Below are 15,378 nucleotides of genomic sequence, written 5' to 3'. Positions count from 1 at the left end.
GTAAAAACCAAGAATCCATGGATGAAATGATGTATAAACACTAGACTAAGTGTTGTATGAACGAATCTAGGAAGGAAACACTTACATTTTGGCGGATTTGAAGAAATGAACTTATGATACTTGAGAGAAAAAGCTTGGTGTTCTTGAGGTGGGAAGTGGAGAATGAGGAAAAGGTGTGTAAACTCATGCTATATGCATGAGTTCTTGGGAAAATGGTGTTTACGGCCCAAACACCTCTTGTTTTGCCGTAAACACCTAGCTAAGGTGTTGATTGTTTTCTTTGCTACACATCACTAATAACGACACTTCCTTTTATTTAATCGTTTGACGAAAAATAAAATAAAACACCCAAACAGACTTAAATCTGGCCAAAAATGTACTGAAATGTTTTTGAATATTATATGAAGTGTTTAACTGTAGAGATTATACAAATGAAAATTTCGGGTTGTCACATCGTTGCCTCATGTTCAATTCCTTCTGATTAAAGAGATATTGAAGACTCTTATGATCAGTGAAAAGTTTGCATTTAGTACCATAAAGATAGTGCCTCCATATCTTTAAGGCGAATACTACCGTTGCCAACTCCAGATCATGAGTGGGGTAGTTCTTTTCATTCTCTTTCAATTGCCTCGATGCATACGCTATCACTTTATCCCTTTGGGTCAGAACACAACCTAACCCAACTCTAGAGGCATCACTATAAACTGCGAAGTCATCAACTCCTTCAGGTAACGAAAGAATCGGTGCTTCACATAATCTCTTCTTTAACTTCTCAAAGGCTTCCTTATGCTTTTCATTCCAAGTATAAGTAGCTCCTTTGTGGGTCAAAGCTGTTAATGGAGTAGCGATCGAAGAAAAGCCTTGGATAAATCGGCGATAATATCGAGCTAATCCTAAAAAGCTTCAAATCTCCGTAGGACTTTTTGGTTGTTCCCATTTCATCACAGCTTCAATCTTTGCTGGGTCAACCAATATTCCTTCTTGGTTAACCACATGACCTAAAAATTGGACTTCTTGAATCCAAAATTTACATTTGGAGAACTTTGCCTACAACTTCTCCTTTTTCAGAACTTCTAGCACTTTATGCAGATGCTTGTCATGCTCCTGCTTGCTTTTCGAATAAATCAAGATATCATCTATGAATACTATCACGGATTTATCAAGGTATGGTTTACAAGCCCTGTTCATCAAATCCATGAAAGATGCTGGGGCATTAGTTAGTCCGAACGACATAACCAAAAATTCATAGTGTCCATATCTTGTTCTGAACGCAGTCTTTTCGATATCCTGCTCTCTCACCTTTAGTTGATGGTATCCTGACCTAAGATCGATCTTCGAAAAATAGCTCGAACCTTGCAACTGATCGAACAGGTCATCGATCCTCGGCAATGGGTACTTGTTCTTTATTGTCGCTTTATTCAGCTCTCTGTAATCGATGCACATTCTCATGCTCCCGTCTTTCTTCTTTACAAATAACACCGGGGCTCCCCAGGGTGATGAACTAGGTTGAATAAAACCTTTGTCCAATAACTCCTGAAGTTGTGTCATAAGTTCTTTCATCTCTGTTGGTGCTAATCGATATGGTGCTTTTGCTATCGGCGTCGTTCCTGGTAACAAGTTGATACGAAATTCTACTTGTCGATCAGGAGGCAATCCGGGAAGATCTTCGGGAAAGACTTCCGGATAATCACACACCACCGGAATATTCTGCACCTCCTTCTTTTCCTTCTTAGCATCGATCACGAACGCTAGATATGATGTACATCCCTTGGCCAAACATTTTCTGGCTTTCATTAGGGAAATGATTCCAGAGTTTACTCTGCGTTTGTCTCCATACACCATAAACGACTCTTTCCCTGGCGGGTTTACTTTTACTATCTTCTTCCTACACAATATTTCGGCATCATTGGCGCTAAACCAATCCATTCCTAAAACTATGTCGAAACCATTTAACTCGATAGGTAATAATTCCTCGTGGAACTTATTCCTATTCAAGTCAATAAGGATGTTTTTCATACGATGGATAACAGGTACAAACTTGCCACTAGCAATCTCGACTAATAAAGCATTAACTAGTCTATCAACAGGCAAAGCTAGTTTTCTACCAAATTCATGGGAAATAAAGGAGTAATTAGCTCCAGAATCAAACAAAATTTGGGCAGGCAATTCATTTACGAGAAAGGTACCTGAAGCGACATCGGTTTCTTCTTTCGCAGCTTCAAGTGTCATTTGAAAGACTCTCGCCTTTGACTTTGGTGGAAGATTGGGCTTTGCTGCATCCTTCTTCTTCGGACAGTCTTTCAAAACGTGCCCTTCTTCGTTACATCCAAAGCATAACCTCTTGTTGGACGGACACTCGTTGGCATAATGCCCAGTCTTTCCACATTTGTAGCAAGTCACCCCTCACTACATTTCCCAGAGTGCGTTTTCTTGCACTTATCACACCATTTCACTTCACCTCCTCCTCCTCCAAACTTCTTAGACTTTGAAAATTTGTTTTTCTTGTTGGAACCTGAAGTTCCTTCAAACTTTCTCTTTTCGCCAACTTCTGCCCTTTCCAGACCCTTCTCTCTGATCTGAGTCTCAACATTCTTAGCATCCCAGATGGCGGCTTTCAAAGTGGTTGATTGCTTGACCACCGGACCAAAGTCCGCTGGTAATCCGAGAGCAAACTTGTTGACCTTAGAGAGTTCAGTTGGAACTAGATGAGGAACAAGCTTCATCTTTTCCGTAATACTAGCAGCGTAGTCAGTAACGCTCATCTTTCCCTTCTTCAAATTCTGGAACTCATTATTGATTTCCAGAAGATCCTGCTCAGAGCAGTATTGCAATTTCAGTTGTACCACAAAGTCTTCCCAAGACATCTTGCTAGCTTCTCCCTTGGGCATCGAATCAGCTAGTAACTTCCACCAGCTCAATACACTAGATTTTAACAGAGGAATTGCAAGTGCAGTCTTTTGTTTGTTGCTGCACTCACAAATTTCAAACATCGTCTCCATTTCGGAGATCCAATTCATGATTTCCACCGGTGTCGGACTTCCAGATAGACACGGTGGTTTGGATGCCATGAAATCTTTGTATTTGCATCCGCATCCATCAACTCCTCCATCCTAGTTGTTTTGTCTAACTATCGATGGGTTGGCTTGACCAAGTGTCCCACTGTAGTTCCCTCCTACTGATTGCCCTTCATTCAATTCGGGCTGTTCAACAGGTATCGTAGTTTCTTCCCTATTCTGTTGTAGTAATCGCCTTGTCTCCTCCATTTGGCTATCCAACATCATCTGCATAATTGCTTGTACCCCAGCCATCGTCATTGGCTCAGGTGCAACTTCTACAACAGGTACTTGCTCAACTACTTGGGGTTAAGGTTGTTGATTCCTGTTTCCGTTTGCATTTGCAACTCCACTGCGAGTTCTTGCCATTATAATCTATATACCGAATAAGGCGAATTTAGGACTTTATCCTCGATAGGTATTTAAATTCTCCTTATCACTCCGAAACGTTTACATGTTAGTTCTAATATCGTAATCGTACGCTTAGAATCCTACACACATAAGGTTTCCAGATCCGGTTGGCAACAGACCTTAGATCCGAACAAATAATGGCATATATGGCAAACATATAACATTTAGCACATAAAAGTATTTTAGGCATCTTTCCTAAAATAAACTAGTGCTCGTGTCTAAAATATGGTAGACACTCATCTCACAATCATCACTTAGCATTCTAAGTTTAAGTCTAGAAATTCTACAATTTCTTAGTTCGCTTAAACTAATGCTCTGATACAAACTGTGACATCCCCTAATTTCTCGGCCAGAAAAGACCGATTTAATTTATGCTTTTTAAAATAAAGTCAGAGAAATCCTTTTTAAAGATGTTGCGGAATTGGTCCCCAAAACAAAACATGATAAAAGTTTGTCAAAACCTTTCTTTAAGAAATACATAATTTCATTTCATATCAAAACCTCGGGATGTCATGTTCCGATACAGATCAAAAGCATAAACAAGACATTATAAGCCTTTCAACAGTTATTTACAACTACTGGCCTATAATCCAAAAATCTCTCATCATCATCCGACTATGCTCGGGGTCCACTACCTGTAACATAAAAAGCTGAGTGGGTCAGGCTTGGGAGCCTGGTGAGCATATAGGGTTTTCAACCCACAATAATAATAAACTTATTAAGTTCATCAATCAACAATAACCCTGATTACCCATTCCCGTTATCCTCACTTTACGTCCCTAAATACCTATCACAAGGGACCTAGCCTAAGGATTTTCATCGGGGCGACAACACTGCTTTGGGGGTTTCCCAACAATTTATGTCAAATAAGGCAACCATGTGGGGGATGGAGTACAGCAAATGAACACCCAAGCTCATTAACACCTACAGGTTGCGAGCCTGCCAGCGTTCCACTGGACTGTCTAGAAAAGTCCATGGTCGTCATCCATACTCCGCTAGATGACTGCATCACTATCACATCGAGGCCTCTCATCATTTTATTTCATCACACATCAACTATCTACCCATGTTTTACCAAACATATTTGTAGATAAAAATACACATACAGTTTAAAACTTGTATAAAACATCTATTCAATAGTCACCTCAATTAAACAATTAATATAATTACACATAGCACGTATTTTATAGAAAATACTTCATATCTAGGTGTAAGATGAAGGTGACTACACACTCACATGATTTACTGATAATCGGGCAGCACTTCGTTTCCTAAAACGACCGGTTCTAATAAAACCGGGAGTTTTATTGAGAAACCGGGCTCTGCGAAGGTTGGGCTTCAAAACCGAAAAGATAAATTTATTGGGCTTCTCGGGCACTTCGGGGCGTATTTCGGGTGTTTCGTATAATACCGGGGCTTTGGGGGAAGTTGGAATGAAAGAAATATTGAAAAGGGGGCTAAAATTGACAAGTTTTCAAAGTATTACCGGGAGGTCTCACACCCTCCTATTTATAGGGGCGAGGCTCTTGATCCAAGGGCTGAGAAGCCTCCACGCATCAGCAGATCCGAAGCGAAGTCACATGGGTCGCACATGCGAGGGTCTTGCTGTGGCCTTCTGATTGGACCGGAGTCTAGATAGGTCGTGGCACTTGGTGCGAAGCTCGGACACCTCATGAGAAGATACGCGTCGGATCGCTAGTGGGCCGCACTTCGGATGTGAGGGAAGGTGACACACCTCGCCAGGTGGCCTCGGTGACTCAGCAGTCTGGGACACATGGCGCGCATGCAGCGAAGGTGACGTGGCCGAAGTCCACCTATGCGAAATTTCTCGGATTTGGCATTTTTTCTCGATTTTTGTGCCAAAACTTCTAAAATCCATAACTTTCGCATACGGGCTCCGTTTTTGACGTTCTTTATATGCACGCGTAGGTAAAATTACGCTCTACAACTTTCATTTAGACTTCATCGGCTAATTTTGATTTTAATTTTTATATTATTATTTTTAACAGACCGGGACAGGAAATCTGTTAAAAATTCATAACTTCTTCATTCGACGTCCGTTTTCGTCTGTCTTTTTACCGTTGTACTACTATTGACGAGACCTTCGATTCTCGTTTAGGTTGTATCGGCTAAAAATCATTCGATCTAAAATTCGAGTTTTTAGCTGTCTACTGCTAAGCTGAAACTTAGAAAAATCATAACTTCCTTATACGAAGTCAGATTTGGGCGTTCTTTTTATACATACTCTCGGTTTGACGAACACTACGACTTTCGTTTAGATCACTACGGCTAAAAAGTAGTTTATCAAAAACTCACTTTTTACGACATTCGGCACCGTGCCGGTTTTGTCGCGAAACTTCGACATGTCATAACTTCTTCGTTATAACTCGGATTTTAGTATTCTTTATATATCCGTAATCCTTGTCACGACCACTACAACTTTATTAATAGATATCGGCTTTATCTAATATTTATTTTCGACGCTCATTTTTATTCTTAATTAATTAAACCCTAATAATTAAGCATAAAACACATAATTTTCACATAATATTCACATAATTCCTTTTCATTTCTTCAAAATGAGTTACAAAGGTTAACCTAGACTATTACGTCAATATTAATGCCTAGCCTAGAAACATGGGCGTTACAGATTATATGATACCTACTAGCCTAGGGTTTCTTGTATATGGAATTGACATCATAACTGTATGTGTTTAGTGTATACATCACGACTGTGTATAATCAAGATCTTATAGCCTGAGAATGTCTGATTCGACCTTAGTGTAGGATTGCATATTCGAAAGCCTATCGGGTCCAACGTTATGTGTGGCTATTATACACTAGTGCTGTAGGGTTGGTGAAAGTTTCATGGATGTGTGAGTTGTGGAAGCTGTGAGACTAGTGGCGAGATAGTCGATATTCCCCTAGGAGTGAGGGTTGAGCGGATATTATGTTGATGATAGTATTAGGGCGTTGTGGTGATACTTGAGACAAATATGGGTAGGTGCAGAAGGTAGTATGGGCCTGTACTACTGAAAGCACAGGACCCATACGCGTAGCAAGGAAGTCACAACCCCTAGGGTGGTGGGAATTGGTCTCCCGATATATGTTACTTATCTGGCGTCTTGGTTATATTTTCAGTATGGTGGTGACGAGACGTTTTACTACTGGATCCGGATCAGGATCAGGATTGGGAGACGGAGGGTCGGAGGTGCCGGTAGCACCTGAGCCTGTGGTACAGATAGGGACAGAGGAGTTGGATGCCAGGATCCGGGAGATTCTGCACGACGAGATTGCTGTAGCGTTCCGAGCGCAGTTGCCAGAGATGTTTGGGTCGATTAAGACCGTGATGGTTGAGTACTTTGATGAGGGATATGCAGCTCTAGCAGAGACAGCTGCCGCTGTAGCCACATCGGCTGTAACCGCGGCATGGGTTGGAGGAGGAGCCGGCAGGGCTTTCCAGTACCGGGACTTCGACAACACGAAGCCCCCGACGTTTGATGGTACACAGGATGCGATTAGGGCTATGAGGTGGTTATCTGACGTGGAGGGCATTTTCTTCACGTGTTCATGTCCTGCTGACAAAAAGGTCAGGTGTGCCCTGAACCTGCTGAGGCTTGGGGTAAAGGGCTGGTGGAGATTGACGACAGTGTCGTACATTGATGATCTGCGAGCTGCTGTTACTTAGGAGCAGTACTGGGATATGTTCCGCACCGGCTACGTTCCACGCGTTGAGCGGGAGCGGCTTGCTCAGGAGTTTTTGACATTGAGGCAGGATGGGGAGTCAGTGATGGAGATCACTCGCATGTTCACGGAGAGGGCTATGTTTTGCCCGGAGTTTGCTTCGGAGCAGTCTCAGATGACTCGTTATCTAAGTATGCTCAAGACTGATATTCGACAGTTTGTTGCTACGCAACGTTGTGAGACTCTTTTGGATCTTTAGGAAGCTGCGAGGCGGCGTGAGTTGGAGTTAGAGCTGCAGTTGAAGGAGCAGTGTCAGGTTCCGGCACAGTCTCAGCCGGCACCTAAGCGGTCCAAGACCGCTGATACTCGGACCGGGGGTCAGCAGAGCCGCACTTGTGGAAAGTGTGGCAGGGGTCATTATGGGGTTTGTCGAGCAGGAGGTGGTTGCCACAAATGTGGCAAGGAGGGGCACTATGCCAGGGACTGTCGCCAGTCCGTCCCTCCAGCAGATATGAGGATTTGTTACCATTGTCATCAGGTTGGTCACGTGAAGACCAACTGCCCGCAGTTCGCCGCCAAGCCGACGCAGGGATCTGCATCGGCTACTTTGAGGATTGGAGATGGGAGGCCAGTCAAGGTGGAGCCTCTGTAGGCTCAGGGGCACGCCTTCCAGCTCACGGCCGAGGAGTCCAAGGCAGCACCGGATGTGGTTGCTGGTATGTTTCTATTTTTTGTTTCAGTTATTGTATCTGTGTTATGCTTATCGGTGGTACCTGTGTTTAGGTACGTTTTTAGTAAACTCTTTTCCTGCTTTGGTTTTATTCGACTCGGGGGCGAGTCAGTCGTTTGTATCTCAAAATTTCAATAGAGAGTTCAGTGTGTCGGTAGATGAGCTTGAGTGTCCGTTGCGAGTTTCGATCGCCAATGAGCACGGGGTTTCTGCTTCTTCGGTCTACCGGGGATGCGAGCTGGAGATTTTCGGGGTATCATTCCCGATAGATTTGATTCCTATTCCCATGGGGGGAAGTATGTGTGATCGTAGGGATGGATTGGCTCAGCCGGTTTGGCGCCATGATCGACTGTGAGGGACAGCGAGTGGTAGTTCGAAACCCAAGTGGGGGAGAACTGGTAGTGTATGGTGACGGCACCAGCGTGGGAGCGGGGTTTTGTTCAGCCGCCAGGACTCAGCAGTTCATTCAGCACGGGTGTGCCGGTTATCTAGCGTATGTGATAGATACGCAGATTGAGGATCATACTTCAGTTTCAGAGGTTCCAGTGGTTAGGGAGTTTGCTGATGTGTTTCCAGAGGAGTTACCTGGAGTGCCTCCAGAGAGGCAGGTAGAGTTCAGGATTGATCTAGTGCTGGGTGCGGCCCCTATCGCTAAGGCGCCGTACCGTCTGGCACCGCCAGAGATGCAGGAGTTGGCATCTCAGTTGCAGGAGCTGCTGGGTAAGTAGTTTATTCGCCCGAGTAGTTCACCCTAGGGAGCACCGATCCTCTTCGTCAGGAAGAAGGACGGTTCACACAGGATGTGCATTGACTATAGGGAGTTGAACAAGTTAACGGTGAAGAACCGTTATCCACTCCCAAGGATCGATGATCTTTTCGATCAGCTGCAGGGTGTATCTTGGTTTTCCAAGACTGATTTGAGATCCGGGTATCATCAGGTCAGGGTGAGGGAGGAAGACGTGGAGAAGGCCGCATTTCGGACTCGTTATGGTCATTACGAGTTCGTGATGATGCCGTTTGGGCTCACCAACGCGCTGGCAGTGTTTATGGATTTGATGAATTGGGTCTGCAGACAGATGCTCGATCGCTCGGTCATTGTGTTCATAGATGATATCTTGGTGTATTCCAATACCCGAGAGCAGCACGAGGAGCACCTCAGGGAGCTGCTGGAGGTTCTGCGACGAGAACGGCTGTATGCCAAGTTCTCGAAGTGTGAGTTTTGGTTACGAGAGGTCCAGTTCCTCGGACACCTCGTTAACCAGGAGGGGATTTTGGTCGACCCGGCCAAAGTCGAGGCGGTTATGCAGTGGGAGATTCCGAAATCTCCCTCAGACATCAGGAGTTTCTTGGGATTAGCAGGGTACTACCGGAGATTCATTTGAGATTTCTCCAAGATTGTAATATCCCTCACTCGTCTAACGAGGAAGGGGTTGGATTTCCGGTGGGGCCCTGAGCAGCAGAGGGCGTTTGAGACCCTCCGACGGTGTTTATGTGAGGCGTCAGCGTTGACGCTCCCTGAGGGAGTCGAGGCTTTTGTAGTATTTTGTGATGCATCCATCACAGGCCTGGGGGCAGTCCTCATGCAGAGGGGACGAGTGATAGCCTATGCATCACGGCAGCTGAAGCCGTATGAGACAAGATACCCTACGCTCGATCTTGAGTTGGGAGCGGTGGTATTCGCTCTCAAGATTTGGAGGCATTATCTGTACGGGGTCCGGTGTACTATATAAATGGATCAAAAGAGTTTGAGGCACATCATGGATAAGCCGAACCTGAATATGAGGCAGCGCAGGTGGCTAGATGTAGTCAAGGACTATGATTGCGAGATCCTTTACCATCCTGGTAAAGCGAATGTGGTTGCGGACGCTTTGAGCCGCAAGTCAGCTGGGTCTTCTACCCCAGCAAGGTGTATGAGGATAGCGGTGGATTCCCCTCTTGTGAGCTTGATTAGGGATGCTCAATTTGAGGGCATGAGACCAGAGAACTGGAAGTTGGAGCGGATTAAGGGCGAGAGCGCCCGGTTTGTTCAGGATAGCCACAGATTATTGACCCGACACGGTCGGGTTTGGGTTTCGATGTCCGGAGGGGTCCGGGAGACAGTGATGGAGGAGGCTCATAAGTCTCACTTTTCTATACACCCGGGGGCCACCAAGATGTACCGCGATCTGAGTTTTAGTTACTGGTGGCCCGATATGAAGCAAGAAATCGCTTGGTATGTTGAGAGGTGCCGAACCTGTAGGATGGTCAAGGCCGAGCATCAGAGGCCGCATGGTAAGCTGCAGCCTCTGGAGATTCCCATGTGGAAATGGGAACAAATCATGATGGACTTCATTACGAAGTTGCCGAGGACGGCGAAGGGGTTCGATGCTATATGGGTCATCGTGGATCGGTTGATCAAGAGTGCCCATTTCTTGGCAATACGGGAGAGTTCATCGGCCGAGAAATTGGCCGACATGTACGTCAGCGAGATTTTCTCTCGCCATGTGGTTCCAGTCTCCATCGTTTCCGATCGGGATGTCAGGTTTACTTCTCGTTTTTGGCAGAAGTTCCATGAGGAACTGGGTACGCGACTGCACTTTAGTACAACGTTCCATCCGCAGACCGATGGACAGAGTGAGCAAACCATTCAAACCCTTGAAAATATGTTGAGGGCGTGCGTCATTGACTTTGGTGGGAGTTGGGATTCCCACCTACCGCTTGCAGAGTTTGCCTACAACAACAGCTATCATTCCAGTATTGGCGCCCCGCCTTTTGAGCTGTTGTATGGTCGGAGATGTAGAACCCCGGTCTGTTGGGGTGAGGTTGGACACAGAGTGATGGGTCGGACGGAGGTAGTCTTGCAGACTACCGAAAAGATCCAGCAGATCAGACAGCAGCTGCAGACCGCTCAAAGTCGGCAAAAGAGTTACGCTGATAGACGCCGATCGGATTTAGAGTTTCAGGTTGGTGACATGGTACTTCTGAAGGTCTCGCCCTGGAAGGGTGTGATCCGCTTCAGGAAAAGGGGAAAATTGGGTCCCCGTTATATTGGGCCATTCAGGATCATTGCCAGGGTTGGAAAAGTGGCTTATAGGCTAGAGCTACCGGAGGAGCTCAACCGAATTCATAGCACGTTCCATGTTTCGCAATTGCGAAAGTGTATTATGGATCAGGAGGCAGTAGTATCGCTGGATGATATTCAGATCGATGAGCACCTGAATTACGTAGAGAGGCCTGTGGCCATCTTGGAAAGGAAGAAGATGATTTTGCGGAAAAAAGAAATACCTTTGGTGAAAGTGCAGTGGGAACATCGGAGCGGGTCCGAGTGGACATGGGAGCCAGAGGCGGAAATGCGAGAGCATTACCCGACGTTGTTTATTCCAGCAGACTTCGAGGGCGAAGTCTAGTTCAATTCGGGGAGAATTGTAACGCCCCGATTCTCAGTTATTGTTTAAATAAGAATTTAATTGATTTCAAGGTCTACTCGACGAGTTGGTTGTCCTACTCGTCGAGTAGCAGCGGGTTAGGACGCGTATTTAGTGGCCTACTCGCCGAGTCCTTGAAGGGACTCGACGAGTAGGAGCTGACAGATGAAACCCTAAATCCCAGGGTTTTGCACCCTATTTAAAGAAGCATAATCCTCCTTTGGCCTCTTTGCAGTCCATTGAGAGCTCAAAAAACCTTAATTCGTGTGGTGATCCATTCTTGTGTGTCTAAAGCTTTGGAGAGGAGATCTTTTGAGAAGAAGAGCTTGGAGGACAAAAGGCTAGGGGCAAGGAAGTGTGGGAATCAGAAATCTACCTCAGATAGCATCAATTGGAGGTACCAAGTCGTCACCTTTACCTCATTTCCTCCTAGACCTCTTTTGGGTGAGATTTACGGTTTTTAAGGCTTGTTTATGATGATTTTGTGGGGGATGAGCTAGATCTAAAGTTGCAACTTTAGATCTGAACCCTTCTTGGGGTCTAGGTTCATAAAGCCTTGAGCTTGGTTGTGAAGGAAGCCTTCCTTGGGTGTGAAACTTCGTTAGAAGCTTGGATTTGTCTATAAGACCCTCTTTATCCATGCATGCACGTAAAGTTTGCAACTTTATGTGACAATCATGCCTTGGAAGCCTGGATCTGTAATTTGGAGCTTCAGCATGGCCTAAAAGTGTCTGTATGACTAAAGGACAGAAGGGACTCGGCAAGTCGCATGGATGACTCGGCGAGTCATATGAAGATAGGCATGGACCCGACGAGTTGGATGAACAACTCGGCGAGTCCGATGAAGAATGATGTAGACTCGATGAGTTGTATGAACAACTTGGTGAGTCGATTAAAGTTCCCCAGATGTCGGATGCGCATGAACCTGTCGAGTCGTAAGAAGGAAAACTCGACGAGTGGCCTTAGAGTTCCAATCGCGAGCCTTAGAACCCGATGAGTCACTCCGGTGACTTGGCGAGTGGTCAGGTATTTCAAGGAACTCGGCGAGTAGCTAAGGGTACTCGGCGAGTTAGGGTCAACATGGACTGTTGACCTTGACTGATGACTTTGACTTTGACAAGAGATTGACTAGTTGAATGATGGGGTACCTTGAGAGGTTGAGAACTTACAGTATGGTTATACTATGGTAATAGGTGGTGGAGTTTGTGGCAGTGATCCGAGGGTTGAAGTTTATCTACCGAGTCGACATCTGCAAGGTGAGTTATCCTCACTATATCAATAGGGTCTAAGGCACCAAGGCCGACCCTTTAGTTGTTATTGTTATGGTATGCTACATGTGGTTATGATCTGTTAGATCGGAATCAGGATAGACAGTATGTTATGCTCTTATGATCCGTAGGGATTGATATGTTAGTGACCTGCTAGGTCGGTGCTCTAGTTATGAGAGATTGCTATGATTGGTGATTAGTGAGATAGATATGTTTGACGTTTGTGTATGCCAGTATATGTTAGTTATGCGCACATGGTTATTTGCTTGTTGCTTGGGTTGAGGCGGTCCTGCTTTGTGTTGAAGGCCAACACACCCTATGAGCGGTCCGGGGAGACTGTAGGCCCACGTGGCGGTCCAGTTATGCCGAAGGCTCGGGACAGATTCAAATAGACTGCAGGCACTGCAGGGCGGTCCAGTCAGGCCGATGGCCCAGTATGCATGTTGTTGATTGTCTGTTACTGATATGGTATTATCAGTGTGGTATTGGTATTTTGGGGGTAGCTCACTAAGCCCTCGGGCTTACAGTTTTCAGTTTATTGTTTCAGGAACTTCAGGAGATCATGGCAAGGCGAAGGCGTGACTGTACCGCTCCTCATCCTTATGATCTGGTTATTGGGACACTCTGATAAATAATGATTGAAAACATTTTGTAAACAAATACTATCTGGTTTTATTTATGATTGAAAAAGTTTAAATTTGGTGTAAAATTTTTGGATGTTACAGCCTTGAATCTTGTTTGTATTTTACTTCGATAATGTTTATTTGGTATCTCATTCTTCAAGAATTCAAAATAAAAATTGTTTTTTCTAAGATTTTTCAATCTCATAGAATATCATTCTGACAGAATTTGATATTATGGAAGTTATTCTAAAAGAATTTATGATCGCAAACATGAAGGTAATAAAGAAAAATGGTGCATGAAGGCGAACATGATGATCAAGGGTCTAAAGGCTGGATGACAGTGTGTGGGATGAAGATAAACAATGGTCATTAATTTTTCTAAAAGAAAACAATGTTCATCGTCTTATTGCTTTCAAAATGTATCATCAACATATATTCTTTTAAAATGGATCAAATTTAATCTTTTAGAATGCATTATCAACATATTCTTATTTTTGTTTGTGTATTTTACTTCGATAATGTTTATTTGGTATCTCATTCTTCAAGAATGCAAAATAAAAATTGTTATTTCTATGATTTTTCAATCTCATAGAATATCATTCTAACAGAATCGGATCGTTTATGATTAAAAAAATATGTTCGAATTGAATTAAATAAGAAAAATCATAATTTTTAAAATTAAAAATTCAATTATCCCTTAAAATACGATAATTTCTATTTTTAAATATAATTTAATTTAGCAAAAATGTTTGGACCATAAAGGAGTCTTACATCCACACAATAGTTACAATCCACATTATAACCTAACCCTATATATATATATATATATATATATATATATATATATATATATATATATATATATATATATATATAAGAAATTGATATTAAAAATCACTTTCATTCTATATATGATCTTCACATTGACATGTAATTCAACTATTATCTTGCTTATTTCAATGTATATCTTGTTTATATATATATATATATATATATATATATATATATATATATATATATATATATATATAGTTTTTGTTAAACTCATTTTTAATATCATTGATAGAAGAAAGTTTTACATAGAGGCATCAGGTAAACGAGCAACAAGTTGTGCCGCATCCCTTTCATGCTGTCGTTTATGTTACTCTTTTGCCTTTTCTTCCAGTCATAACTCTTGCAACTTATTTTTAATATCATTGATAGAAGAAAGTTTTACATAGAGGCATCGGGTAAACGAGCAACAAGTTGTGCCGTAACCCTTTCATACTGTCGTTTATGTTACTCTTTTGCCTTTTCTTCCTGACGTAACTCTTGCAACTTATTTCAATGGTGGAGGGAATCATTGTTACCTACCTCCAACCCGCTCTAGTTCTCATTCCCCAAGTGGAGGGAATGATGATGTTCCCAACGAACCCACTTAACCCACCTTTCTCCCAAGTTGTGTGTCTAATTTCTTTGTTTGTGTAATCGAGATCATAAATATGCATCAAACCCTCTTTTCTAGTACCACGCTAGTGGGGATGGTGTTCTGTCTGTATCGAGTGCCACGTCGGAGACACCTAATCCGCCTCCCTCCCTCGTGTGACTCCTTTCACTCTTAATATGATCAACTTACAATGAATTTTTTCACTCTTCTAAATCCTACTCGCTATTACATTTTCTCCACCACGAGACTTGTCAACCCCTTAGGAGAGAGACACATTTTCAAACATCTTGATACCGCTAGGTCAAAGAATATTTGGTAATTAAATTATAATGTAACTTTATAAATACTAGAACATGTATTTTTTCTTATAATATTATCTAGATTTTATTGAGTTTTATTATGTTTAATTTATTTAATATAGGTAAACTTTTTAAATTTAATTAATTGATGTATATATCAGAGTTGAAGCACACATTATATATATATATATATATATATATATATATATATATATATATATATATATATATATATATATATAAACTAAAAGATTTTGATATTAAAAATCACTTTCATTCTAGATATGATCTTGACATGTAATTTGATATAACTAGGAAAATGCTCTATGTTAAATGACTATAAAGTAAGTGCGGAAGTTATAACTTAAAAACTAATATAAAGAACAATAATAAAAGACCAGAAGCGGAAATAAATGAACATTGTAATTAACAAAGAAAAATCTTATATTTAGATAGATTGTCTAGCAAGATTGCTGAAAT

This window comes from Lactuca virosa, chromosome 4 (genome assembly GCF_052849685.1).
Source record: "Lactuca virosa cultivar CGN04683 chromosome 4, Lactuca_virosa_CGN04683_v6, whole genome shotgun sequence".
Lineage (NCBI taxonomy): Eukaryota > Viridiplantae > Streptophyta > Magnoliopsida > Asterales > Asteraceae > Lactuca > Lactuca virosa.
The sequence above is the reverse complement of the archived record's forward strand: the minus strand, read 5'-3'. Positions refer to the sequence as shown.